Here is a 27,237-nt window from a genome sequence, read left to right on the forward strand (position 1 = left end):
TGAACAGTGAAAATTGATCTCTCTCCACTTTGACCACTTTTCCTATTGGAATCTTCAGAGATTTGTTCAGAGACCTGTGATTTTTGGAAGCACAAATCTTTCTTGGTCAACTTGGATTGAAAAAATGCTATTTAAAAGAGTCCCAGATAATTATAAGAATGTGACTGTGCTGGAGCACTAAGCATTTCTAAATGAAGGTCCACTAGTTCTGACAGTGTTTTCATCTCTAAATGCTGGGCGTGCTTTCAGGGCAAAGTAGAGTAAGCAAGGCTATAGCCTGCAGGGGCTGCTGTCATGCAAGAATAATTATACTAGGATGGAACAAACAATCAAACTGTAAGGACAGATGTTGTTTGGTTTTGTTTTATGTTGAGGGCTAAGTTTATGTTCCACATTAACAGAAACAGTATCTTTTTGTGGAAGTCTTGGGATACTTTCCAGAACTGATTAAGAACTAAGGCATATACTTTTCAACATGTTGGGATCTCCTATCTGAGAGGATGTCCTGTTTACATTTTGGGCTTTAGCTAAGTAAGTATGCTGCATAAGTACTCCAGAAATGAGGTGAAATATAAGAGGGAAAGATGGCTTGAAATGGATTTTCACACAAGTTTGAAAAATGACACTTGCATGACCTCTGTCATCAAACCATTTGGGATTAGTCCTACAAAGGTGTATTTTTAATGAGAATAGGCACTCAGAAGGCATAGACCTTGGCATCCATGGAATGTATTTCAGGCAGTTTAAAACTTTTTTCATCTTCTTTTCAGAAAGAAAATAGGGAGCAGCTGATAATGTGGCTCATAGCCAGTCTCATTTTATGAAATGACCTGTGTAGGTAACCAAACACTGATAAATCTAAAACTAGCATAAAGCAGCATCTAAGAATAACAAAACTAATAAAGCTAAAGCAATAGATTCTCATTTTTATCAGCCCTTTATCACTTAAAGTCTTTCTATATGAAAATGGCAGTATACTACACTGTACTTACATTATATTACCTGAAAGGCAACAGAAAGTCAAATTCACTGTTTTAAGGTTAGAATTAATTTTTTTGAATGAAGGTGGCATTTTTTTTTGGTGGGAGGCAGAAACAACTTGTGATGAAATGGGAACTGGCAAATTCCAAAACCAAAAGAATTTCAATTTTAAACGTAGGCAAAACATAGCAGACTAATGGGGAACTACCTAAAAGAATATAATAGTAAATATCGTATGTAGTGCTTCTGCACACCCACAGCTTAACTGCTGTCAAGTTTTGGTAGAATTCCAGGAAAAAGAAAAAATTTAAGGCACAGTTTGATAAAGTGTTAATTTTTAAATGTGTATAGGGAGCTTTTCAACCCTGTCCAAAGGATACTGATGGGCACACTTCTGTTCTCACTGTGACCTCCAGAAGCTAACTAAAATTAACAAATCATTTCACCATCCGGGCCTAACCCTCTCTCTGTGTATATAGATAGATGTATAGATGCAAATCTTTTAAGAATTTTTATATTAGGCACGGTATCCAGGGCCAAAGGCTGGAATTGTTATTCATCTGGGTGTCCACTTGACCTGTTGCTTCTTACATTCACTTTAGTAGTGTAGTATTTTAAGAGTCCTTGTGTACAATTGCATGCAAAATGAAGTCCATTGACATGAAACAGTTTGAGGTCTGAATAACGTAAAAAAAGACTTTTCCTGGGAATTAGCCCAAAAGAATAGGTGATGGAACTGCTTCACATAATAACTTCAGTGTATCTATTATACACAAAAAACCTTCCTGATATGAGATTCAAATTTATTTATAATTAAAAATTTTAGAAGTCTAGATATCTCTGAGCCTTTATGTGGAACTTTTCATCCCTACTTCTGAGAAAATGAGAATAGTTCATTGTATATACTATGAGGTCTGCCAGTGTTATCTCTGAAATATGGGAACTAGTGGTATAATAAAATGTACTGCAGAACTCTGAAAGCCCTTGATTCTATATTTACATCTCTGAACAAGCTCACTTTGACTCATAGCTCCTTAATTAGAGGCATAGTCGTTTTTCTTTTCTGTAGGGCATTTTTTTACCCTCACAATACAAGCATACATTTGGTAACTAATACCAGCAATTAGCCTCATCTGCTATGTAAATGAGTGTAATTGCAATTAAATACTTTAGTGGGCCCGAAGGGAAAACATGCAATCATTACAAAGTAAGTAGGAGTACATGGTAAAGGGACTTTTAGGAGTGCTAGAAGTGTTTTTTTCCCTGTGGTGTCTATGGTCCTTTCCATTGTTTGTTATTTCTTCAGGAGTTTAGAACCTGGTTCAAAGGATAATTTTTCTCTCTTTCATTGAGAGCTGTGAAAACCATAGAACAAAGAGTGACATGTTTTATGAAGAAGAGAAAAATTATCTCCAGGGTGTTCACAAGATTTTGTGGTGAACATCTGAGCATCACAAAACAGGATACCAAAAACAAGGCTGGGAAGTTCCTGGATTTGGTTTATTGTCAAACATTTGTTGAAATCAATGGCTATGACAGTTTTACACTAACTAAATAACTGTGTCACTGAATATGTCTACATTATTCTCTGTCTTCCACAAGAGCTGTCACTGGCATACTGTAGGCAGCCTGTCTGGATGGTATTTGATAGTATACTAAACACAGCATAGATATACCAGCATCATACTGCTGAGCTTGGACTTGATGTTTGAACAAACTGCAAATCTAATTTTAAGTGTGTCCTCCTAAAAACTATTAGAGATGCATTGTCAGATATAACTCAATAGTATAAGTATGATTCAAAATTCTTGTTTGTGTAACCTTTATATGTAATTTTGCTTCTTAATGGAATAAGTTTCCATTGTAAAATCTGCATTTTGAAATTTAATTACATATCTCTAATTTCTTCCATTAGTTCATGGAAGGCAGTGTAACTATCTGTTAAATCTGAGTTGCCTGAAATTTCTTAAAGACTTGCAGTGAAGCATCTGTATTTATTGTGTGCAAACATCTGAAGAGAGTGGGGGAAGCCTCGCCACAACACTATCAAAATGGTCATCTCCTAAGCACTGCCCTTTCTTACAGAACATCACTGAGTTACTCATTCTGGCATTAAAAGTTCTAAGGGTACCCAGAGAAATTTCCATGAGCTTTAGTTTTACCACTGCATTTAAAAAAGAAAACTAAAATTTTCCTAATAAGAAGTTTTGAGCTGCTATTTTTTTAATAAATTATGTGTTAAATTTTCACCAAATTTAAGCATTGCAGAGGCTCATCCTTCTCGTTGCATCTTGAAGAGATGACTGGGAAGGAGTTGGAACTGATTTTTGTCTTAAAAATATCCTACACAAACAATATATTCATGGCCTGAATTAGCCTTTTTAGTTTTGTTTTGTTTTTTTTTTTAAGCCATTATTCCTTGATCTAAGTATAAGTCTGTATTTCTGATTAAGGACATCTGTTAGGAAGCACCAAAGGCAGGTGCTGCTCCCTAGGGGAGGGTGGCCAACAGCCCAGGATGACAGCAAGGCCAGCAGAGACAACGGCTTCGATGACAAGGGTCTGTCCAGCAGCACCAGAGTGAGGGAAACAGGGCAGGCTCAGTGACAGTAAATAGGCTCAGACAGGAATCCAGATCTCCAGGCAAGTTCACTGTAACTGGGCATGCCTGAGGTCAGGGTCAGAATCCATATCCACGGGGTCCAGAGCGATAGCTATGATGCAGTCCTGTCATGGACCAAGTATGACAACGTGTGCTTGAATCCCTCTCCCAACCAAATGACACAGGAACTCCTGCTGCAGCTTCTTCCAGCTTGTTCTCAAAGATCTTCAAGGCCAGCTGGGGCTTCTGAGACAGATCTTTCTGAAAGCTGACCTGGAGGGCACTAACTGCAGTCCTAGGAAGGTTCTGGCTCTGACAATCTGCTAGACTGAATTGTTACTTTACCTAGAAGAATGTTCAAGACGATTTTGTTCACGAAAAATATCAGTAGAATAGTGAGAACACACCAAGTGAAATTCAGGCTAGGCAAGACAGAAACAAGCTATCAAGAACAGAAGTACCTTTCAATAGAAAGGTGATGCCTGAGTTTATCAATTGTTGAAGCATACTGTGCACAGGAATCAAAATCCTGGTGTATTATTTATCCACTAGTTCACTGAAATTTTTCTCTGTGATATATAAAGTAATTCATTTTTCTGTCAGACAAGGTAGTTGTTTGGGCCTATCCATGTCTCAGGATGACTTCAGAACACCAAGCGCAAGTGACATTAGTTACACCTACCAGGAAGAAGAAATTAAAGGAAAGTATTGTTTCTAAATTAGTGTTCCCAAGTTCCCACAAATTGCTTAATGTGATTCAGGAATGTAGTGGGAAATAAACTACTTAACATGGGTATCCCTGGAATAATATTTTTCTCATGTAACTGAAAGCACTCATAATTGGTGACAAAAACACTGCTATTGCAGTTTAAGTTTGCATAGTTGGTAGGGAAACCTCTCTCCAGTAAAATATAATTTCCCAAATTCAAAGGTATTTTATTTGGTAAACTTTGAAGATGATAGCCTATTTGCATAACCAGTTTTAAACCAACCTTCACATGAAGTTGTGGCTTTTGTTCATTAACTAGAACTACAGAAAAAGCGGTTAAGGGGCATTTGGTGATATGGGCTTTCCAGAATCACTACTATAAGAACTACAGTTGGGTAGTGTATTTTATCTCTTCCACTTAGAAATCCATTTTAGAGCTTCTGACCATGGTAAATTGATCACTGAGATTTCTTCCACTGTTATTGTATAGAAGTCAGTTTATGTTGATCTCAAGTAAGTGTAACTGTCCTGTCAAATTATGTAATTATTGCATGTTTTACCAAAATATCTGGATTTTGGTCATTGAGGTGGCCATCACTGTAGAAGCTGAGTTCAAACTCGTTTATTGATAGCTCAGTCAAGAACTATTCTTTGTTGAGAACTAGTCTCCCAAAGTATCCTATATTCCACATAAGAGATTTTGGTGCACTTCATAGCTTTTAAGGTGAACATGTTGATTAAAGACAGACTTTCACAATTCATTATGCAGCACATTCTAGATAGTAGGAGCAGAATGTGCTTAGCAGAGCAGTATACACACTTTTGAGGAGAAAAGATTTCCTTAGAGCCATAACACTGGTTTCAAGACACTAAAATGAAATTCAAAAAAGTAGCAGTCTTTTTTTAGGACTGGGAATTTAGAAGTGATTAGGATAGGTTAAGGTTCACCATATTGCTTTGATGACTATCGTTAGCAATTGTTTTCTATTCCAGGGACCCTTAAGATCTTTCTCTGTTTAATGTTATGCTAATTGCAGGCACAGCGCATCTTTATAATTTAGCATTTTCTATAAAATTTTAGTTTTAGTAGTGGTAAAGAAGTTAAAATTAAAGTCAGTGTTATTGTTTTGGGTCTGTGGAACATGATTTAAAGGAACTGGAGTTCAGCCCAGTTCTAACAGCTTAGATTGTAATTTTTAGGAAAGGATTTGCAGAGAAATGTCAGCTATAAGCCTGGTGCTTAACATGTGTCTGGTCTGTGTGAACTTGCATTCACCTTAGACCTGTGGAGCACAAACTTTTTCTTCCAGCCAGCTGCAATAGTCAGCCTGTTTGTAACCTCCTTGTAAGTGGAATTGTTTCAGCATTTCCCCTGCAGACAGCAAAACATAAACATGAGGCACATTGAAATGGAAACAGGATCCTGGTCCTTTCTGTTTCTCAGTTTTATTTAGCAGTGACCTTTAACCCTCATTAAGATACTTTGGAAAGTTTGGGACTCCTTTTTTTGTATAGCTCATTGTGGGAATATATTTAGGTTTGTTAGTTGCTTTTCTCTTCAAAAATATTTAAATACCTTTGGGCAGCTATATAAAACATAAAACCCTGCATTTACTTTTTCTAAAAAAGATATCTGTAGACAATATTTTACAGCATATGCTCTGGTCATTACAGCCATCCCATAGTTACAAGGCAAACATTGACACTCAAATTTTACTCAAGAGGAGTATCAATGCACACCAAAGTTTTATCCAGGGCAAAACATACATTTGTATATACACTAATGGATGCTAGCCCCAAATTATGCATTAATGTACAGAAAATATCAGATACAGTTTTATCTATGAAAATATGACTTAGCTTCATGAATACAAAAGTTGTGTACTGGAATTTATTTATCAATTTGAAATATGTGTCAATAATCAACTATGTCCTCTGATTTGTTTGCCTTAGAAGATTCCTGACCTCTAGACAAACGTGTACATGTCTTAGAAACATGCAGAGATATGCTATACATAAGATTCAATTTTAAAAAATTTGCCTAAGGATGTTTTGAGTATCTGAGGTCTACAATTTCTAACCTTTCAATGGACAAGTCTTTCACTTCAGTTAAAAAAAATTAATCATGTTTCCTCTGATTTAAATATGTGGAAGAGGAGCTGTGTTGAAATATATGTGACTTTTTCTCCCAGAAAAAAAGTGAAAAGTGCCACTGAGAGATGTCCAAAGAATGAGGTTTTTAGTTGTTGATGGTACTCTTTGCTTTGTTGGTCTATTTTTGTATGCAAGATGTAGCAACATAATAGGTGTTACCTGTGTGTTTTCAGAAACTGCATTTAGGTATCCACTTATGAAGTGAAATAAACTCATCTTGAAGGAAAATATTAAATTTTTTTCTTTGACTTTCAGAAAACACCTTCCCAAAGGATTATTTCTTCATCTTTCTTCTAGTAAAATAGCTAGCAAATTTATTTCTTTTTGTCATTCACTGGAATTCTGAATTACCACTCTGTTTTTAAATCCTGCTAAAAATCTAATTTTAAAAAATGTGGTATTTTACACTACATTTTCAGAAAAGCAATTGTATTAAAAATATTTCCCTGCAGTCTTTAATTTGATTTATTTTATTTCCCTGTTATTTTTCCTTTTCTCTTTATTCTTTCCCTTTCTGTTGCTAAAATGAACAGAAGTAACATAAAAAGAGAGAACTGTGAAAAAATTGAGTGCAAAAAATTCAAAATATTTTTGATTTTCCTTTTATATATCAGATGGAGAGATTGTTCCATATTCCCTTTCAAAACAAGCTTTTATAAGGAGTCTTTTATATCAATGTAAAATGCTTTATTTTCCTGATTTCTGAGACTGTAAGGTACTTCCTACAGATGCTGTGCTTTTGTCAGATGAATTTTGGTAATATATTTTTGAGGTGTTGAAAATTCTCCTCATCTTTGATAATATGTTTGAACAGCTAGATGCTTTAGTTTTTAAATGCTCTTATTTTTATCTTGAGACCTTTTGGTTTCAGTACCTACTTATTAGCTCTTATATTTATCTTATTTAATGTGATTAAATGAAGGGAAAACATACTATGTCATATCTTTATTCTGATAGTCAAATTGTTTGGAGATTTTAATCGGATTCGTTTCCCCTGCTACTTTTAGGAGGGTAAAACAACAGTCTGCACTCAACAATGATTACAGTGAAATCAGGGGTGAATTTGACCCTACCTCTCTAAATTTGCGAAATTAAACAGTTCATGTTAAGTAGCTGCTGAAAACTGATGTTCTTTGGCCAGGCCACAGTTACATTTTTTTTTTTACTAGTGAGGTACAGCCTTCCAGATTTAGTATATGTCATCATAATCCATAAATTTTATGTCCATTAATGGTAACATTTTCACTTTTGTCTTTACTAATATTTGGTAGCAGAGATATAATTCTTCATAACTGATTTTACAGGTTATAACTAGTTCAGAAAAGAAAAATCAAAAATCCTATGCAATCATACCTTTTAAAAAGTGACCTTGTCAAAGTGAGGCATTCTGACTTCAATTAAATTCAGAGTTAGTTGGTCCCACAGGTAATGCTGGAATATATAATGTTAGCAATTATAAGAATACTTTGCAAATGTCGTTTAAAAAACCCTAAAAAGAAAACCCTTTATGCTGTGTTGCTTTGTAGAAAAAAAAAGAAGACTTTACCTTTATATTAGTAGCCATTTATGAGGTCATTTTTGGAGTGTACTGTTACATAAAACATGAGGTCAGCAAGTAAAGGTAATTAAATTTTAGTGAGAGCAAGAGTCACCAAAAGGTTTTTTCTTTCATCCTACCCAGTCTAAAATAGCCATACAATACACCATTAATAGCCTTGGAATTGTTAATTATTTCAACATGAATAAAAGTATCAGTGCTGCTAGCTTAATTTAATACCCTCCTAGAGATTCCTGAAGAATGTATGATTACTTTTGTTATTTTGTATATTCATCAACACCAAAATATCGAGCAAATCAACACAAACATGGAAATATAGCTCACAGGAAGCACCTGTTTTCATCTTGGATGAGAAATTTTCTCTGAAAATTTTCCACCAGAAAGTGCAATTCAACTCATTTCAAGGAATTTCAGAGGAATAAACCTCTTTCTCTTAAGTTTTCTTGTAAAGAAACCAAAATTTTTCTTTTTTGCTCTTTTAGTTAAAACTATTTACTTAATAATTTAATTAATTTTCTGTTTATTAGAGAAAATAGTATTAAAAATTTAATATTACACTGTTTTTTGTATTAATGAGAAACTCCAATTTTATCATAAAAAAATATTTTAATTATCCTGAATTGGGACTTTATTTCCCAGTAAGACTTTTAACATTTGGGATTTTGGGGCAAATTTGGAGCCGAAAAAAAATCAAAACCCAGCCCATGAAGTCCCGGTGTTTCCCTTGAAGCTTATAGTTTATTTTTCTACGAGCATAATTCAGTATTTCACTAGTCATTATAGGAATATTTACAATTTTTAAAAATATATTTTCTAGATTTATGGTAATACACAGCACATGCAAAGCTTGTGAAACATTCTGTTTCATGGAAGTGTGTGCTGGTACTTCTAAAGTTTAACTGAGCTGAAAAATCAAGTTTAGTCTTCAGTTTCTAATCCAATTGTGTTTCTCAGAAAATAATATTCTGACCATTAAAAGAATCATTTTCTTCCTCAGAAAGACGTTTAATATTCAGGAGAAAATTCAGTGTTGGCAATTATATCTTTGATATATCTAAATCTCTATCTGCTATCTTAGTGCAAAAAGACTTTTAACTTTCAAAGAGGTAATGTTTAAGAACGCAGCAAACCATGTGCAAAACTGTGTTGACAACCAGATTTAAAAAATAATGGTGATTTAGCAGATGTTATATTCTCAGTGTGGTACAGCAGTATTTTTTAAAATACATTTTAACAAACACTGATTATAATTTTTAATGAATATGGTGACCAATAAATATTTCTTTTTTCTGGTTTTACCACAGTAGATCTAGCTCCATAAAATGAGAGTGAGCTCTGGGTTTCTGGTAGGTTGGGAATTTTACTGTGAAAAGAGATATTTCATTTCTCTGGGGTTTTTTGTGTTCTGATTTTAAAAACTCAGGGCAGCTAATGGTTTCAATAAAGATTTTTTTCCCCAATCCGCAAGTAGAATTCCTGATGTTTGATGAAGAATCTCATTGTAGGGATTTTATTTGTCCACCTTTGATGTTTGTATAAAAATAAACGCCAACCACGCTAGATTTCAGAAGAAATAACAGGATACTTAACCATCTACAGAGAATTTGACTATTTATCTAGTTACTCTACATGCTCTTTGATAGTACGTCAGAATCTTTAACCTGGTGGATTTCCACTGTAGACTTGAAGCATGTTAAGTATTTATAGAAGAGACTTATTGAATTCCCAGGGTATCTCAGTAGGAAGAGAAGAAAGTGCTTTGAATTCCGGTGCAACACCTGATCTCATAATTTTCCCTAACATTCCTCAGATCACTCCTTACCACCCACACGTACTGTGAGATCCCTTGCTGTGTTGTTTAGTAATTTCAGGTTGGTTGAAATTCCTACGGGTATTCAAGTATACATGTCTGTCTACAGGTATTACCTCCTCTGCTCCTGTGACTAGACTGGAGTTTAGTATGGAGAGGTCAATAGTGAGAAAAAAATGTATACTATTACCCACCCTGTCAGTGTGTCCTTTAAAAAGTGGGTATAATATTAAATTTTCCTTCTTTTGGTAAAAATAGCTAATAATTCATCATCAGTGACTAGCGAGGTCATTGTTCCGTAAAGCTGCTAATGTCAAATGGAGAAAACAGAACAAATTAATTCTGCATCTTTTAAATAGAAAATGCAACTGTAGTTACAAAAATAACACTTTCAATATAAATTAGTGCAACTAATCTCAATAGAAGACAGGTGTTGTTTGGCCAGTTTCATCTTATTGGCATATGGGAATACCTTTCAGTCACGAGAAGCATGGGAACATCCTTCTCCATAACTGTACAGTAAGCAGGAAGAATTTCAGGTTACTTTGCACGTAATATGAGCAGCTAAACTGGTAACACATTTTTATGATTGTATATTGTGATGATGACTGGACAAGTATTTTGTGATTTGATACTGCTTCTGGCAAAGTGAATGAATGCCAAGATTGCCAGAGCATCAAAGGAAACATTTTTAATTTAAGTATGCATGCTGAGATGCAGCTGTGCCAATACATGCATATTTATTGGGTCTGGCCAGGAGGCAAATGCGCAGCTAATTAAACCATAGTAGTGCTGGCGAACGTTTGATTCTAAAGGCCTGGGTTGTTGAAGACTTAGCTGAGATGGTTTGGGTGGATATAGAACAATTTAAAAATAAAATAACCCTAGGCAATGTTAAACTTGGACACTGATAACCCGGTAGTTAGTTTTCAAAGAGATCAGGATAGGCTCTGGCAGTAGGCATAGCACAGCTCAAAAAAATCATATTTATACTATTTCCATACAATTCCATGTTTTAATTTAGGTAGCTACTAGATGTTGCATCAGGATGCTATGACCAAGGTGAGCTTAAGAAATAGTTTAGCTCATACTTTAGTGAACCGCATTAGTTGAATTATGAACAGGACATGTACATCTTCCAAGATGCTAGTAGAGGGTCTCTTCATAAAAGTTTCTTCTCATTTACCAGCACATAACAGGTAATCCAGTTTCAGAAAGCCCACTGCTATGAAAGTTTAGGTACAGTAGGTTTTCTGACTATTCACTTCTCTGTGGAGGTTTTGCAAGAAGATGTGCATTATGATGTTTTGGTTTCTGAAAGGAATGTCTGTGCACTAGAAACTGCACTGAGATACTGCTTACCCCTGGGTAGCTCAGTGGTTGACTCTCAGCCTGCATTTGACTTCCAGGCCAAATTTTAAAGAAGTGAAAATTGCATGAAAATAATTTATTATTCTTGTAATTTACATGAATTTTGAAGGACCTTTATTATTCCAGGTAAAAACATCATATTAAAAATAAAAATTTATAATACATTCATAATCCCAGGTAGGCAGCATCACCAGCCTCAGGCTTTAAAAGGGTCTGTTCTCATATTCTTCCTCATCACAAGACTGACTTAAGATTTCTGAAGTTTAAAAATAAATGCATAAAAATAAGGTTTTATTATTATTATTGTGTTGGCATTTCAGCCTTAGGGTACACATTTTTAAAGGCTTATTCCATGACCATGGAGGCAAGCAATGCAGTTAAAAAATTAATAAATGAAAACTGAGTTTAGAAACTGGCATAATGATATGACTATAGAAACAGGAGTTGTAAGAAATGCATAAAATCTTTCAATATAGACAGTAAAATCAAGAGAACTGGAGCAGGTACACATTTGATTGGGATATTTTACCCCTTCTCATGGGATCTTATTCTGTGAGTATAGTTAGTAAATTGGTCATTGAATTTTTTATCCCCCTTGAGCAGGCTGTAAGGAAGTGTCCTATCTACTCCCCAAAAGACTGTGCTCAGATCGACTTACTGCCTTGGAATTTAACTGAGAGAAGGAAGGGAGGAGACAGGAAGAAATAGCTGAACATAAATTAAATAAACAAATAAATTCTGTAGCCTACTATAACCAAAACAAGATTGAGCATGATTTGTTCTTTCTGGTTGCCTAAGTGAGTTGTGAGGGTGTTTTAATAATTTTTTTTTAAACCTTACAGCATGATATGCATAGTCTAGCAGTGACTTTTCACAGTGACTTATTCTGAACAAAATTGTTGATTAACCAGAGAAAATCAAACTCTGAGAACCAGTATCATTCCTTCCTAGTCACAGACTCCCAGCTTGTTTATTTAGTGTCACCCATAGTCTGTCATGGCTGACCTAAAACTATCAGAAACAGCCACAATTGCAGCCAAGCATAAACAAAAATCTGAACTGAAGGTGCAAGGGGACTGCCATTCTAAAGATAAGATCTATTGCTGTAATAGCCCTTGATTATGATGACCAAATAAAAAAAAAAAGAAAAAAGAAGAAAGAGAAAATACCAAGAAGCAAATATACAGACACTTCTGTTTATTTATACATGAAGGGAGGGAAACAAATCATTTACAAAGAGGAAGGCATATAGGAAATAGGGTTTCATTACATGTCAGTGTTTCTCAACAGTTTATAAAACCTGATTTTGTGAAACTAAAGGTTTGCTTGTGGTCTTCTCTGTTTGCTTAATGACATTTTGTAAAGTGATAAAAATCACATGGAGATAGCAGAGAGAGAAAGAGAATCTGCCAGATGGTTATCTGTTGGTAGAGTGTTTTTCACCCTTCGTTCCACCTACAGCACAGAAGCCTTGGTTTTACACAGAAGACAGATTTGCATTAGAAGATACCACATATGAATAAAAGTCTGATTATGCTTCAGGTGTGTGAAAGATTTGTAAATTGCTGGTGACACAGGTAATGAAGGTGACTTATGTGTGACAAAAGCTGACTTGTTATTTAAAATATGTGATTTTCAGACAACTTTCAATTTTCATTGTAATCAGTTTTGCTGAATTCATAGAGGTTTCTTTAAAAATAGGGAAGAGTAAAAACCACAAACTTTGAAGATTCTGATATATAACCCCTGCTACCGTTGTGGGAAAAACTGCTTGCACTCCTCTGCAGTCATGCCAAGGGCTTGGTCACTTGGCCATTATAAAGGTCAGTTCCTGTCTTTAGCTTAATTCTCAGTATGTTTCAAGTTTCTATTCATTATTTTTTAAGTAAATGAAATCTTCAAAGCTCAAAACTTCAGTGAGGGTAGTTGTGTGACTTCATGCTTTGTAAGAGGTACTCTGCACTTTTATTAACATTTGCTAAGCAGATTAAAGGAAGGAAGAATAATGATGAGATGACTCTACTAGTTTCTTTTTTTTTTTAAAAAATGTGTAAATTCAAAGGTCCATTAGCAAACAGATGTCCTGAGAAATTTTCTAAGTATGCATATTTCAGAAGTGATTTTGATTTGACCCATATTTCTTAAAAACTCCTGAAAATCTAAGTCCTTGTTTTTTACAATTAACAAAACCTTAGATATGTCATGGCTCAATTCTTCTACATATCCTCTCTATCTTCCTTTATTAATTTCATTATTTTTCTTCATCAAGCTGCACTGCCTACTCAGTAGCATCAATGGTATATTCAACGGCAGCTCTTAGACACTTAGAAAGTACCCAAATGCTAGTCATGCAGCGTAACTTCTCACATATTAGCAAGTGACTTAAATGTTGGTTTTGAGGACTTGCATTAGTCAAAAAACTTCTATTTAATAACTGTAGAACAACATAAACTTTCACTTGTAATCCAACCTAAAAATTCTTAGGTATTAGTTTAGTCTGTCACCACTTTGGCACCAGGAATAACTATCTACCTGACCTTTCTGTTTGACTGGAAAGAACTACAGCGTTCTGTGTAATGTATAGGAGAAATGCACGGAGTATTGGGAGTTTAGGCATATTGATTAAAAAAACCTCAAACAAACCAAAACCCAACCCCCCTCTTATTTGGTTTTAAAATTAATAAAAATTCTGCTTGGAACTAATGTGACGTATGTCACATTTACTTGTTAATTCTTTCTCTCTTTTGTGGCCTGCAAAGGAATATATCTTGACTCTGACCTTTACAACAAAATGCATTTGGGAACCCTGGTCTTAAAAAAACCCAACCAACCAACCAACCAACCAGGAAATGGATATGGGGAAGACATCAAAGAGTAGTATTTGATGGAAATTTCAAATTCACATTTTGTAATTTCCTGGTCAGGGTGAACTTTCCAGAAAAGTCCCTTAGGATAAAAACAACATGCATGTATGCTGAATGTATGCCCAGAGATACATTTTTAATGAAAGGAACTTGTAAATGGTTGGAGATCCTTAGGTAGAATGTATTATGGAAGTGTTAAAAGCTCATCTATTCTCACTTATTTCATTATATTGGAAGATAACAGTTTGGGAAAAGCCAACTGCAGAGAGGCAAATGCTTTGTGAGGGAAAAATGTCATTGCTATGATTTTCCATAGGAGAAAATGTTAACCTCTGCTCTTCCAGCACTTGCTTCTTCTGGCACTTTTTCTCAATGAGGACATTTGCAAAGCTAGGAAAGATCGTAGAAGGAGAAGGAATTAGAACAAGTGCAAAGTTCAGTGCAGAGGTGAAATATAAGCTTTCAACAGTGTAGAGCCACAGTTCTATATTGTGGCTGAAAGTTGTTCACCCTTGAAAGCTTTTCAGTGGTCAGGCTGAAATATGTATCTTGGTGGGTAACTAGTGAACAAGTGTCAGTAGCAGTAAAAATGCCAACACATTTCACCATTCTTTTGGCTTTTGTAACACAGACCAGCACGTTTACTGAGGTTTATTTTGCCAAGGTACTAAATAGATAATGCTGGGAATACCACATAACTATATGTTGGGTACTAACTCTATACCATTATTTATTCCAAAGCCTCAGAGTCAGTTCTTATTTGCAAATAACTTGGGATAGCAAGCAGCTGATGAATAACTGTGCCCTGCCATTTTTCAATATATATAGCATCCTGCAGCTTTTGGTAAACATATTTAGAATTACTTTATTCAGTACTTAGTGATTTTATTGTCCTGCTTACAAAGCGTGATTTATTTTGGCCAGTCTAGTTTCTAGTGGCCAGTGAATACACATTGTGTATATTCTTTTACAGTTTTAAAAAATCACTACTATGATTTTCAAACAGTGATTAGCAAAGAATATGTTGTCAAAAAAGGCTGCTCAGTTTTTGTTGTTGCTTCTCCTTGTTTGGCCAGTCTAGTTTCTAGTGGCCAGTGAATACACATTGTGTATATTCTTTTACAATTTTAAAAAATCACTACTGTGATTTTCAAACAGTGATTAGCAAAGAATATGTTGTCAAAAAAGGCTGCTCAGTTTTTGTTGTTGCTTCTCCTTGTTTTCAGTTGCCTCATTGCAACAAGTGAAAGTACAGCATTCCAATAGTGGGGTTTTCTTAGCAAGTAATTGTTGAAATTGCCATAGACATGTAAAACAATTGCAAATGAAAAAGGAAGAAGCCCATGGTACAATCTCTTCTTTAAGATCGATATTACAGAATGTCACATGTCTGATTTCAGCAACTTTTTCTTTATAAAATCAAGTTGTTCAGACACTGCACATATAAAACAACTGCATATTACTATTTACCTTGGTAGCCGAGCCTCTATTCTTTCTGCTCATTAAAATATATAGAGAGAGTCTGACTAAATTTTGGTTCATAGTATTTGGGTAAGTCTTAAAAACAACAAAACTTTTTGTTAGTTCATCTGCAGTGGTAAACACAGTAAACATATGATTATATTTCTCATTAGTTATTTGGGATTATTTTGATCAAACTAGAAGAAAAGATTTGTTGCCTTATTTATTTATTTATTTAATTAATTTACATTTTTTTAGCTGTAATTCCCTGTGTTTAGCATTTTATAACTTGACTGGAAAAAAGTGGTTTTGGTTGAAATTGTAAACAAGGTCTTAACTGCAAAAAAACTCTCCAAATTTCAAAACACAGAGATAGCTGTCTCATATTCAAATAATGCAACAAATCATAATGAAGCCTAATTAGAATGGGATGTCTCTTTATATGGACAAGTTTCTTCAGGAATTCAACACAGTTTAACAGACAGGCTGTGTTGGTTCAGAAAGCTGCCAGTGCCTGTACCTCAGCAAAGCATTTCACCTCATGCTTACCTCAACCATGTGATTTGGTTCCTGGATCATGAGTGAATTTCAGAGTACCTTGCTGTGTTGAAGCTTTAAGCTCTGTGGTTCAAGAAGAAATCCACTATTTTTGCAATTTGTACTAGACTTAGACTTGTGACAATTTGAATGTATACTAGAACCCACCATTATGTTAAATACTTTCTTCAACTAAAGTGATACTGTGATTCCTGATTTATGTGGAAGCAGCTACTGGTATGTGACCTTCTCCCATCCTTTTGCTCTTCTTTATCAAATATGCTTATTCATCCACACGTATATACAGATAAAGATTTCTTCTTTGAAAACAGAATTTATGTTGAAGTACCTTTTATTCCATTAAAGTTGGATAAATAACCTGGTTTAGTTGAGCTAAACAAGACATATTCTTGATAGACTAATATCTCAGCAAGATACTCATCCACAGCTGATGAGAAAGTCTTTTTGAACCTGTTTGTTCTAGAAATAACATTCTTTGTCTATACCAAAATCCTTCTGCCTTCCATAAGAGAAAATCATTATAATAAAACAAAACACTTATTTATTTCAAGTAAGTTTCCTAGATGAATCATGCTTGAAACTTCATGGCAGAATGATTAATAACAATGTTTCTGATTCCAGCTTTTGGTTTAAAGTTTCTTTTGCATTTTGATCCAATGTCAAGAAACATGGCTGTTAAGTTTTGAAATTTTCTGAGAAAAGCTTTTTCTTTATTAATAGGTACAACAAAATTGAAACTTTTTAGAAATTAAATAAACCAGTGGTTTCTCAGTTTCCCTCTTCTTCCCTTGTAATGCACTGCATAAACATACGTACAAGCAGTTATAAAAATAACATTCAACATCATATGAAGGTCTTTCCTAATACGTCGATATTTCATTCAGGCCACAACTGTGGTAAATATTTCTCTCCCTTTCTGCTCCCCCCCTTCTCCAAATCTTGGGTGTTTTCTATGATTCTGTGTCATTGTGAGTAAAATGTCAATATGTGTAATGACACAGCACAGTGAAAACACATATTTTCATATTCATGTAAACTCATGTAATTGTAAATTAGGCTATGCCACCCGCTATCATAACATACTTCATGTGAAAAGATGCTAAATTTACTTGACCTACTTTCATCTTCATGTTTAGGAAACAGGGTATAAGAAGTAAACAAAGTAGTTGTGCCTCATGCAGGAGATGATTATTGTTTGAATTTATGATTCATGCCTTGAGCAAAATTTTGTTTGTGGTCTCATTTGCAACCATAATTTATATCTTTACTAGGAATATACTGTGTATTTGGGAGGTTATATATTAGGCATGCTTTGCACTGGAACAGTTTTCTAGCTTTGGGTATAGTATTTTCTATGTTTCTGGTAGCTATAAAATTTTTTGGCATAACATTTATTGTAGTAAATATGGAATTTTAAATTTTTTTTAGAATTGCAATTCCCCTTATGAACGTCCTATTATATTTACATCAATGCACTTGTTACAGCTAAATTAATCTAGTATTTAAAAGAATTGTTAATCCGACAAACAACGAGTCATAAATGCAAGTATTTACTTTTTCAGTATTTCCTATCCACAGTCTTCAGTTTTTAATAATGAGTATTTCATTTAAGTTAGTCTGTATTTTTAACCCAATCTAAATCAAATATAGGTAACCATTTCTGAAGTCCAATGAGGTCATCTTTTCAGATAAGGATTGTAATTACAGAATTGTTATATTATCTGGTAGAGCAGACTGATTTGACTTAGATCTACTAGACAAAAATCTATGAAGAATGTAGTTTTGGAGAAAAACCTAAAATAAGATGGGGGAAAACAATAGATTGCCTAATATATAATAAGGAAGTACAACAAAACAGTCATTACAAAACAGACCTTTCTATCTTTAATGTTTATGAATCTATTGTTCTCTTTGGATTGTTGTTTACTGTGACATTCCTATGAGCTGTCAGATAAAGTCACAACTGATAGAATCACAGATGATATGCCTGATCCTTTCTCTTTTTTTTTAATGCATCTTTCCCTCCAAATCCAGATTCTTTACAGATAAAATCTGGTTTTGAGTTACAGAAATACTGTACTAACCCTTGTACTAACCCTCAGGTGGCAGGAGTGCAATAATTTCACCTTTGTGTTTTGTCTTTCAGAAGGTAGAAAATTCTAATCATACCCTGAGGAATAGGGGGGTTTCAATTAGCCATGGGACATCCACGGAAATCTATGCTCCTGGAAGACTGCACACAGGTCCTGACACCTCCAGCAAAAAGACACAAGGGCTGACCCTGTCCCAGAATTTTTGAGCTCGCTGTCTGCCCCAATACCTAATTCCTAAAAGAGAGGTGTTCAGGAACTGTCATTGTCCTCCTTTTCTCTGCCTGAATCATGGCAGTGAAATTTAATGAAAGCAAAGTGTGTTGTATTTGGTATCTACTAGTTCTACCACTAGTCATGCACTTCTTTCTTTCACCTCTTAAATCTATGGACTTCCGACTTCATTAAATGATTAAGGAGACATTAGACCTGTCTTGGTGCCCAAGAAGAATGCAGTGAAGATCTCTACTTGTACCCTCACCTTTAATACTGTTTAAGCCCAGGAAGAAAACCAGAGCAACCAGTATCTAATGGGAAGTGAAAGACAAGATTGTTTGTCTTCCTGTACTCCTTTCAACCTTCCACTCCACTGCTGTGGAAACAAAAAAGAGAGTTCCACAGTGATGGTCAAGGTGGAGGTGGTGGCCCCATTTATTATTCTCAAATGGAAATCTAGGAGGGACTAATTTCTCCATCCTCACTCTGCTCCTTAAGAGAACTGAGAACAGCAAGACTCAACAAACTCATGTTACTCAAAGACATTGATACATGAGAGAGTAGAGTCTTACTGACTAGATGTAAAGTCTAAAGGAGTATGCCAAACTACTTTTCAAAGACAGAATCATTTCACCTCCTTGTGAGAGCTAAATTTCAAGAATATTAAAAGGAAGAAAATTACTGCATGATAGGGAGCTGCCATTGTAATATGTGCTGCTCAGTGCTTGAACAGTGTAACTGTCAAGCTGATTCTATTATGAAAAAAGGAGTAATTTAGCATTATTTAATATTCACAATATGCACGTATTGAATGGAAGTGTATGTAGAATGTAAGGCCCTATTTCAGCAGAAATGAAATTTTAATCACAGGAGTACTTCTATTGATTTTAATAGGATAACTCTTATTCTCACTTTTATGCATGTGCATAATAAATAAGAAGCTACTAATGAATATGTTTAAAAATAACTCAGGTATTTCTTTCAAGAAAATACAGAAGAAGATATTCTAACTTCTCAAGTGCTTCTTACTCAGGTTGTGGGATTGATTCTCCATTCCACATTGCCTACCAGTACCAATTTTATTCTGCTAGTTATATCAGGGCCTTTCCTTTGGTACATGGGTAGTATGAAAATAAATGAGAACAAAATTTACTTTAATTGGGGTAGTTCCCAAGTACTGAAGGTTTAATGCCCTTATAGAGAGTTAGCTGACTAGTGCTCAGATGGGAAGGATGGAAAATATGGGAAAATATGTGAGACTGTAGAACTGACTACTTTGCAGACTGATGCTTGAAATGTACAAGACAGAAATCATTGAAATGAGGACATGGTATAAGCAGGACAGTCTGAAAAAACACAGAAAATGTGTTTCTCAATGTCTTCTTTCATGTTGTTTCTCCTGTCTTCTCCAAAGGTGCTCATTTTCAAAGACCTCACCTAGACATAGCAAATATTGTCATGACTTACCTTAATGTTCTGGTACAACACATTGGGAACATCAGTTGTTTTGTAAAGGTGCTCAAAAAACCCCTGTAGTTTCTCCAAGGATCTACAGATAGCCAATAACTTACAGAAATCCTATTTTTTTTGGAGCCTGCCTGCCAGCACCATTTTTGTCTACTTTGAATCCTGTCAGGTTTCTGCTTCTGCATTTTGTACAATGATTGTAATGCAATATGGAGTGCTAACTTTGGGAGTAGAAAGTGGCACCTAAGATTTGATCACCCTTCTGTGGTCTCCAGTCCCTCCATGGATACATAGACAAGAGCCTACCAGCTTGTTCTCTACTGCACCCTATTCATCTTCCTTTATTTGCTGTATGACAGTAAAGCGTTGGCAGATTAGTTGAGGAATATTTTAATTATTTTATTTTATTTTATTTTAAATAGTTGAGAAGTGAATCCGTTTAGGGGCTACTTTCCTCCAGCTAGGGGAATTAGCTTCCTAGTAAGGACTGTAAGATTGAAAAGGGACAGAACTTGCCAGTAGTGACAATAAAATAGCTATGCTGATTTATTATATGAAATATATACAGTGTATAAATGGAAAAAAGGTGTAAATACAGATGGTTATTCCCAAACAGATTTTAGAAAATTAATTTTCTAGATTATCATAGTATTTTAGTAGTAAGTGCTAATATTAGGAGAGTGACATGAAGATATCTGAAGGCATTAGGTCTAATCACCCATGTTTCTTCCATAGAATAGGAAAATTGTAACAATATCTTTAAAATGACAGGCTTAAATGTCCGCAATAGCAGTGTAAATTTTGGACTTCAGCAAGTAATTTTAATGTTACTGCCTTTACATAATTACCTTAATGTGAAAAAAGGCATATCATGCTCCATTGCTCCTTGTGTGCACTTTAAGGGAAAAAAAAAATCTTTCTATAAAAAGCTGCTTAGCTTTAATTGAGCAAAAGAGTTCATATGGGGTCTGGAGTTGCAGCTCGTAATTTCTGTAGGCAGGTTAGGTTGCTGTGTTGATGATCCTAATTAAATTATATAAAGGCATTGAACTAGATAACCAAAGTAGCCGCTCCATCAGTTCACCAGGTGAATTAAGGCTTGTGCAGGAGTCTGAATTTGCTCGTACAATCTGCTTCTTTCATCGCGGAGTGTCCCTGCAAACGGCTCTGCGCAGCTGATGTTGGCACTTTTGGTCCATAGGTGGCAGCATTGTCAGGGTTTGTGGCGTCTCAGGATGCTTCCAAGATTTTTATGTTCTCTCCAGACCTCCCCCACTCACCCACGCGATGTGATCAGGGCTGAGTTAACATCATTACATACTCACGTCAGATGAAATAAAATGGAGTAAAGTGTTCGGGCCAAAATTAGGCTGTGTTTCTTCTGAGCTTTTTCTCCTTTCCTTTCCTTTCCTTTCCTTTCCTTTCCTTTCCTTTCCTTTCCTTTCCTTTCCTTTCCTTTTCCTTTCCTTTCCTTTCCTTTCCTTTCCTTTCCTTTCCTTTCCTTTCCTTTCCTTTCCTTTCCTTTCCTTCCCTTTCCTTCCCTTTCCTTCCCTTTCCTTCCCTTTCCTTCCCTTTCCTTCCCTTTCCTTCCCTTTCCTTCCCTTTCCTTCCCTTTCCTTCCCTTTCCTTTCCTTTCCTTTCCTTTCCTTTCCTTTCCTTTCCTTTCTTTCCTTTCCTTTCCTTTCCTTTCCTTTCCTTTCCTTTCCTTTCCTTTCCTTTCCTTTCCTTTCCTTTCCTTTCCTTTCCTTTCCTTTCCTTTCCTTTCCTTTCCTTTCCTTTTCCTTTCCTTTCCTTTCCTTTCCTTTCCTTTCCTTTCCTTTCCTTTCCTTTCCTTTCCTTTCCTTTCCTTTCCTTTCCTTTCCTTTCCTTTCCTTTCCTTTCCTTTCCTTTCCTTTCCTTTCCTTTCCTTTCCTTTCCTTTCCTTTCCTTTCCTTTCCTTTCCTTTCTTCCTTTCCTTTCCTTTCCTTTCCTTTCCTTTCCTTTCCTTTCCCTTTCCTTTTTTCCTTTCCTTTCCTTTCCTTTCCTCCCCCTCCCCCCTCCCCCCTCCCCCTCCCCCTCCCCCTTCCCCCTTCCCCTTCCCCTTCCCCAAAGAAAAAACCCACAAGACTGGGTGAGACACTTACTGTCTCTACAAACTTGACGTGGCAAAATGTGGGGAATCACAAAAGGTGGAAAGGATTTTAGGTGTGAGAAATAGAAGCAGGCCTCAGGAAATAAAGCAAGAGATTTAGAATTCAGCTTTGCCTGGGAAAATTAGAAGAAGATACAATTATAAGCAGCAAGGACATTAAAAGACAATGGTTAGTTTTTAGACTTGACCTAGATGGATGTTGAAGCTGCAAAAAGTATATTTAGTTAGATAAGTTTAAGCATGGGATGTTGTATGTTACAATATAAGGCATAACAAGTGGCTATTGTGTACAATAGATGTACATGCTTTATTAAGGATTGAGTAAGACAGATGTCTGGAACTTTTAGAAGCATGCTATTGGCCAAAAAGCTTTTAAGAATGTTTTGCAACCAGGAAATCGGGGGATGTCTCTGTGACAGCGTGAGCTCTGTACCAACTTTGTCTCAACTCTGTATGTGAGACTGAGAAACTAATAAAAGCTCCTGGAATGCTTGTCCGAGCCTCCCATCCCACACCAAACTCTTTCTTTGTTATGGAAAATAGAACCTTATTGTGAAATTTTCATCCCTTCTTGGAGAAGTACATTCTGTGGGAGTCATTACTCTCTCAGGCTTAAAATTCATGACTTCCAGATTTCCCGTGTGTGTATGTATTGTGCTCAGGACAGAGATTTTGGGGAAGATGAGGGGTTTTTTGGTTGTCGTTTGTTTTTTTGTTTGCTTGTTTGTTTTCAGGTTTTGTGGGGTTTTTTTGTTGGTTGGTTTTAGAGAGCTCTAGCAGTCCCAGTCATCAGATGAGTCTTGTGTCCACTGGTCTTTTGGTGTACTATCAAAAAGCAGAAAACCCCCTACATTTCATAATACTTGAAGTTTTTTTCAAAATACCCTGACAGTGAGCACCTATTTCCATTTTTTAAAATATTTAAATTAGTTTTATTTATGTCAATTCTTAAAGTTAGCAGAACTCTATGAGCATTGGCTGTCAGGAAGATTGGGCAGTGATCCCTTTTATGTTACATATTTTTTATATACTATTTTCATTATGCTTTTCTTTCTGTGCCATCTTCTGTGATGTTGTAATTAAAGACATCATGAGGTCATACTTTTTCCACTCCTCATTCCCTTCCCCTTTCTCCTTTCATCTCCCCAGGGAAGGAAATTCTGAAGTAGAGGTTGAAAAAATTGTTTCAGTATTACTGAAAATATAAAGCAAAGTTGTTACCTTAATAAATATAATTAGATGTATATATTGCATTTTCAAGAGCTAGTACTGATGCTGGGTCCAGATCTTTAAATAAAATAGGACCTCTGTTGTCTCTGGAGAGAACATGCATAAAGCAAAGTAAATGATTTTCTGTCAACACTAAGTAGACAGGTGCTTACATTGAACAGCATTCTAATATGACTCTGAATATTTATGTCTTCTTTTTCAAATGCATTGCCCATGAATGTCACAGCTGTCAAACGTCTGTATACAAGAAGATAAAAAATGAAATTAATAAAAGGCAGATCAACATTTCATTTGTTTAGGCCACTTTTTCATATAGCATTTTACAGAGGTTACTGATGTTGAGATGCTTGGGTATATTGGCATATTCTAAGGGCTGAGTGAAATGCAAAGCAGTTGGTTGTATTTTGTGTAGACATAGGTGTACTTCCCATTATTTAGCCTAGACATTATCAGTGAAACTAATGACTCATAGTTCTAAAATGTTGTTCTTTTATTGTCCGTCCGTTTTCTTTACGGATGCAGACCCTGGAAAGAGTTTTGGCAGTTCAGTATTGCCATAACTAGAAGGTGTTTTTTTGGTGGAACAAACTCTGAATCAAACTATGCAATGTGCAGGGACAGGTGAACCACCACCGCTGCCTGAAAACAGTTAATGGAGAATAAATTCAGTTTCAAAATAGTTCCAAAAATGTGAAGACTGTACATGTTGATGTAAACTTACCATTCATGGCCAATGGTGAAGATGCATCTTTGCAAGAATTTGAAAAATCTTAATGATAACATGACTTTCATTTCATACAGAATGGTACTGAGAGAATGAGAGAAAAAACCCTAAATGGACATAGATCAGCATTATTCAGTTTGTATGCAAATAAAGTAGATTAATATGAGTGGTGTTTCCCACTGACACACTTTAAATGCTCCTCAAGTTTAGTGGTGCTTTCAGTGCAGGCCAGTTGGCAATCACACACTCAAATGTAGATGCCAGAAGCTGGATACTGCCTCCTTTTTGTCTATACTCCTTGCTAATTACTTTGTTGTAAGGTTTCAAGTTACTTTTGAAAGCCTCAAGACTTTCTTACCATCTCCCTCATGAGCCTTACAAGACAGACCACTTTCCAGTCAAAACAATTCAACATATCATTCAAACTGAGTTATTCAAGCTCTTGCAGTACAAAGAACAATGGACAGTGTTCTCAAAAATTTAAATGCCACACAGACATTTGTAGCATTACTGGGAAAACAGCAGCTCAGAATCATATAATCACAGAATGGTTTGGGTTGGAAAGGACCTTAAAGTTCATCTAGTTCCAAACTTCCCTGCCATGAGCAGTGATTAGGTTCAAAATTTTTTCTTAGTGTAGCTGTTAAGACTAATGTTAGGTTTCCCAAATATCCATAGTTTCTGTGATACATGGATATCCCACATTCTGAAGCCTCTGTACAACAGAAAATACTGCTGGAATTTCTGCAGGCAGGCACGTGCTTGAAGAGCAGCCATAATGAAATGAAGCACGCAGCCATAACAAAAGCTACATTATGCTTTCATCATAAATTTTCTGTCAGACAGACACTAAACTGCTTCTTGGAAGCTCTTATCCCTCTCAGAAAATTTGTCCTGAGCAATCATCAGCAGAGGAGACAGCACTCACAACTGAGTAAGCCAGTACAGAATAACAGGACTGAGGACGTCAGGGCCGATGAAGTGGGTGTGGTTGGCTATGAGCTTACAGACAAACAGATGCTTGAGGGAAACTAGCAATAAGTCAAAACCAACGTTTCATAAAAGCATATCTACCAACAGATTCCAGTATGGGTCTGTTTTTCTTGAAAGCTGTATGTGGAAATAGCTGGAAACCTTTAGATCTTGCATGTGTTTTCCATAGAGACACAATGCGTGCTCTCCATTCCAGCTACAGATCCTAGGAGGAGATGATATTTGGAAACACCTACATCATGAACTGGTTTCCAAATTAGGTTAGCGTTCTTACTGTTTTATTTCCAGAAAACAGGTAGAAGACTGCTTTAATTCTCCTTAAAAATTGCTTAGTTGACAACAGAATATATGCTCATGATTTCAGGACATGACTAGCATTTTTTCAGCTTTGAAAGGTTCAGAATATGGAGGTTTTTTAGGTCCACACATTTAGCTAGTTACTAAGAAATAATTTAGAAGACACTATGGTCTTGTAGAGGTAAGCATGGAAATACTGTAGTGCTCGGTTCTTTCCGGGATACTAACTCTTAAAATGTGTTGTTACTTTTGCTGTTGGCAAATAAGGCCAATGCAGAAATGCACAAAACTGAGAACAGAAGATACATTTATTTGGTAAGAATCTGAGGTTTCTTTTCTCCCAATTAGTGTTATAATTTAGAAAATAAAAGTGAGCTGCTGTCATCAATAAGATAACTTAAACACAGAAATAAGAGGAAAAAATCCATTCCAGAAGCACATATGCCACAATAAATCTCTTCATCTAGAGTTAACAAAGAATATTTTTTAACAGTAGCTTCTTTAAAGCTTTTGAATTGCTTTCATTTAGGTTTTGTTCAATCAAGATCTTTTCTTTAGCGATATATGTTTGATGTGCATGTCTACTGTGGTTAAATTTCAAGATATTTAAGATATTTTGTGAAGTCAGATTTTTATAATTCGGACTAAATGCATCACATTAGCAACATAACATATAAACCCCATGCTTCACTGTTAAGAAATGGACTTTTCCTGTAACATTGAGATAACACGTATAGTTTCAGAAGTAAACCACATTTGAAGCATTGCCATGTAAAACTGCCGTGTTTGTATCTTTGGGAATTACTATGGTGCTTGCCTGAAAATAAGTATAGAGATCTGTGGGCTACTAACTCAGACTCACAGGCATAACTAAGGGAAAAATATCTTGATAAGAAAGGATGAGCCTAGCAATTGAAAATGCTTTGAATAAAAGTGCTACTAGCTTTCAAAGAAGACATTCCCAACAGTATCTTGAGGTATGTACCATAATTTGCCTTTTTCTCTATAACTTATTCTGTTGTACCTAGCAAACTGTTGAGATCAGATCAGATCAGAGGTAAGTGATGCCTTAGGTTGCAGAGAAAAAGGTAAGTTTCAAATTTCTGTGTGTCTGATTTTCTTTGCTCTCAATACACATTGAAAATAGGTTCTCACATTTTAAATGCAAATTTCTTTTTGTTTTTAAAATGTTGACTTTCTGAGTATCACTTAAAAGAGAAAGAACCATTTACTGATTTGCTTTCCATATGTTTTAGGTGAAATCTCTTCTACAAAGTTAGTACAGTGATGAGTTGTTTCTCAATGCTGAAAACTCCCTTGTGAGCCTGGGCCTGAATTTCTCCAGAGTAGCAGTTTATTTTCCCTTCTGACCACAGTAACTCTGGGCCTCCAGAAAGGGAAATCTGGGAGTGTTGCATTCCCTTATCTTCCCCCTCTCACTGACATCAGGCTGCTCTGCAGCAGTAACCACGTCTCATATCTCAACATGATGGAGGGAAATTCATCTTTACTGAAGTCGAGTGATACTTTGCTATTAACTTTAAAGCATTTTGTATACTTACCATGTGGGTAACTCCAGGTAACTGTTTAGGCTTTATTTAAATATTAGTGTGTCAGAGGACTAAGGGGTTTCAGGTCTCCATTAGAACCAGTATAGGGGAAATTGCGCCACATTTCAGCTGGGCTACAATGCAAGCACTGTGTCACTTCCCAGACTAGTTCTCAGTCCCTTCCAATATATTGCCACTGACACCATAAAATACCATATAATCCTTTGAAAATATTTTTTTGTCTAATGAAATCATATCTAGATTGAAATACCATTAATTTAAATAATTGATTCATTGTTAATTCTAAATATGCTGGTCACAAAAGTTTCAGTGGACCATAAAATTGAAAAGGGATCGCTTGGGTCAAACATGATGTTTAACTTAACAAGAAAAGAATTGTTTAAATTACATTTCTTCGTGGGCCAATTTTATTTTCCAAATAATTGGGAAAAAAATGAGGCTCATTTTGTT

The 27,237-nt window shown here is 35.5% G+C and overlaps 1 long non-coding RNA gene across 1 annotated transcript; it reads right to left on the reverse strand.

The window, feature by feature from the left end:
- Window positions 1-20,904: 20,904 nt before the first annotated feature.
- Window positions 20,905-23,422, reverse strand: LOC125328174. Its single transcript, XR_007204577.1, has 3 exons — window positions 23,355-23,422; window positions 21,965-22,085; window positions 20,905-21,140 (listed from the first exon to the last, which is right to left on the reverse strand). It is a non-coding gene; the product is annotated as an uncharacterized LOC125328174 (long non-coding RNA).
- Between the last annotated feature and the right edge of the window lie 3,815 nt (window positions 23,423-27,237).

Source organism: Corvus hawaiiensis, chromosome 6 (assembly GCF_020740725.1).
Source record: "Corvus hawaiiensis isolate bCorHaw1 chromosome 6, bCorHaw1.pri.cur, whole genome shotgun sequence".
Classification (NCBI taxonomy): Eukaryota; Metazoa; Chordata; class Aves; order Passeriformes; family Corvidae; genus Corvus; species Corvus hawaiiensis.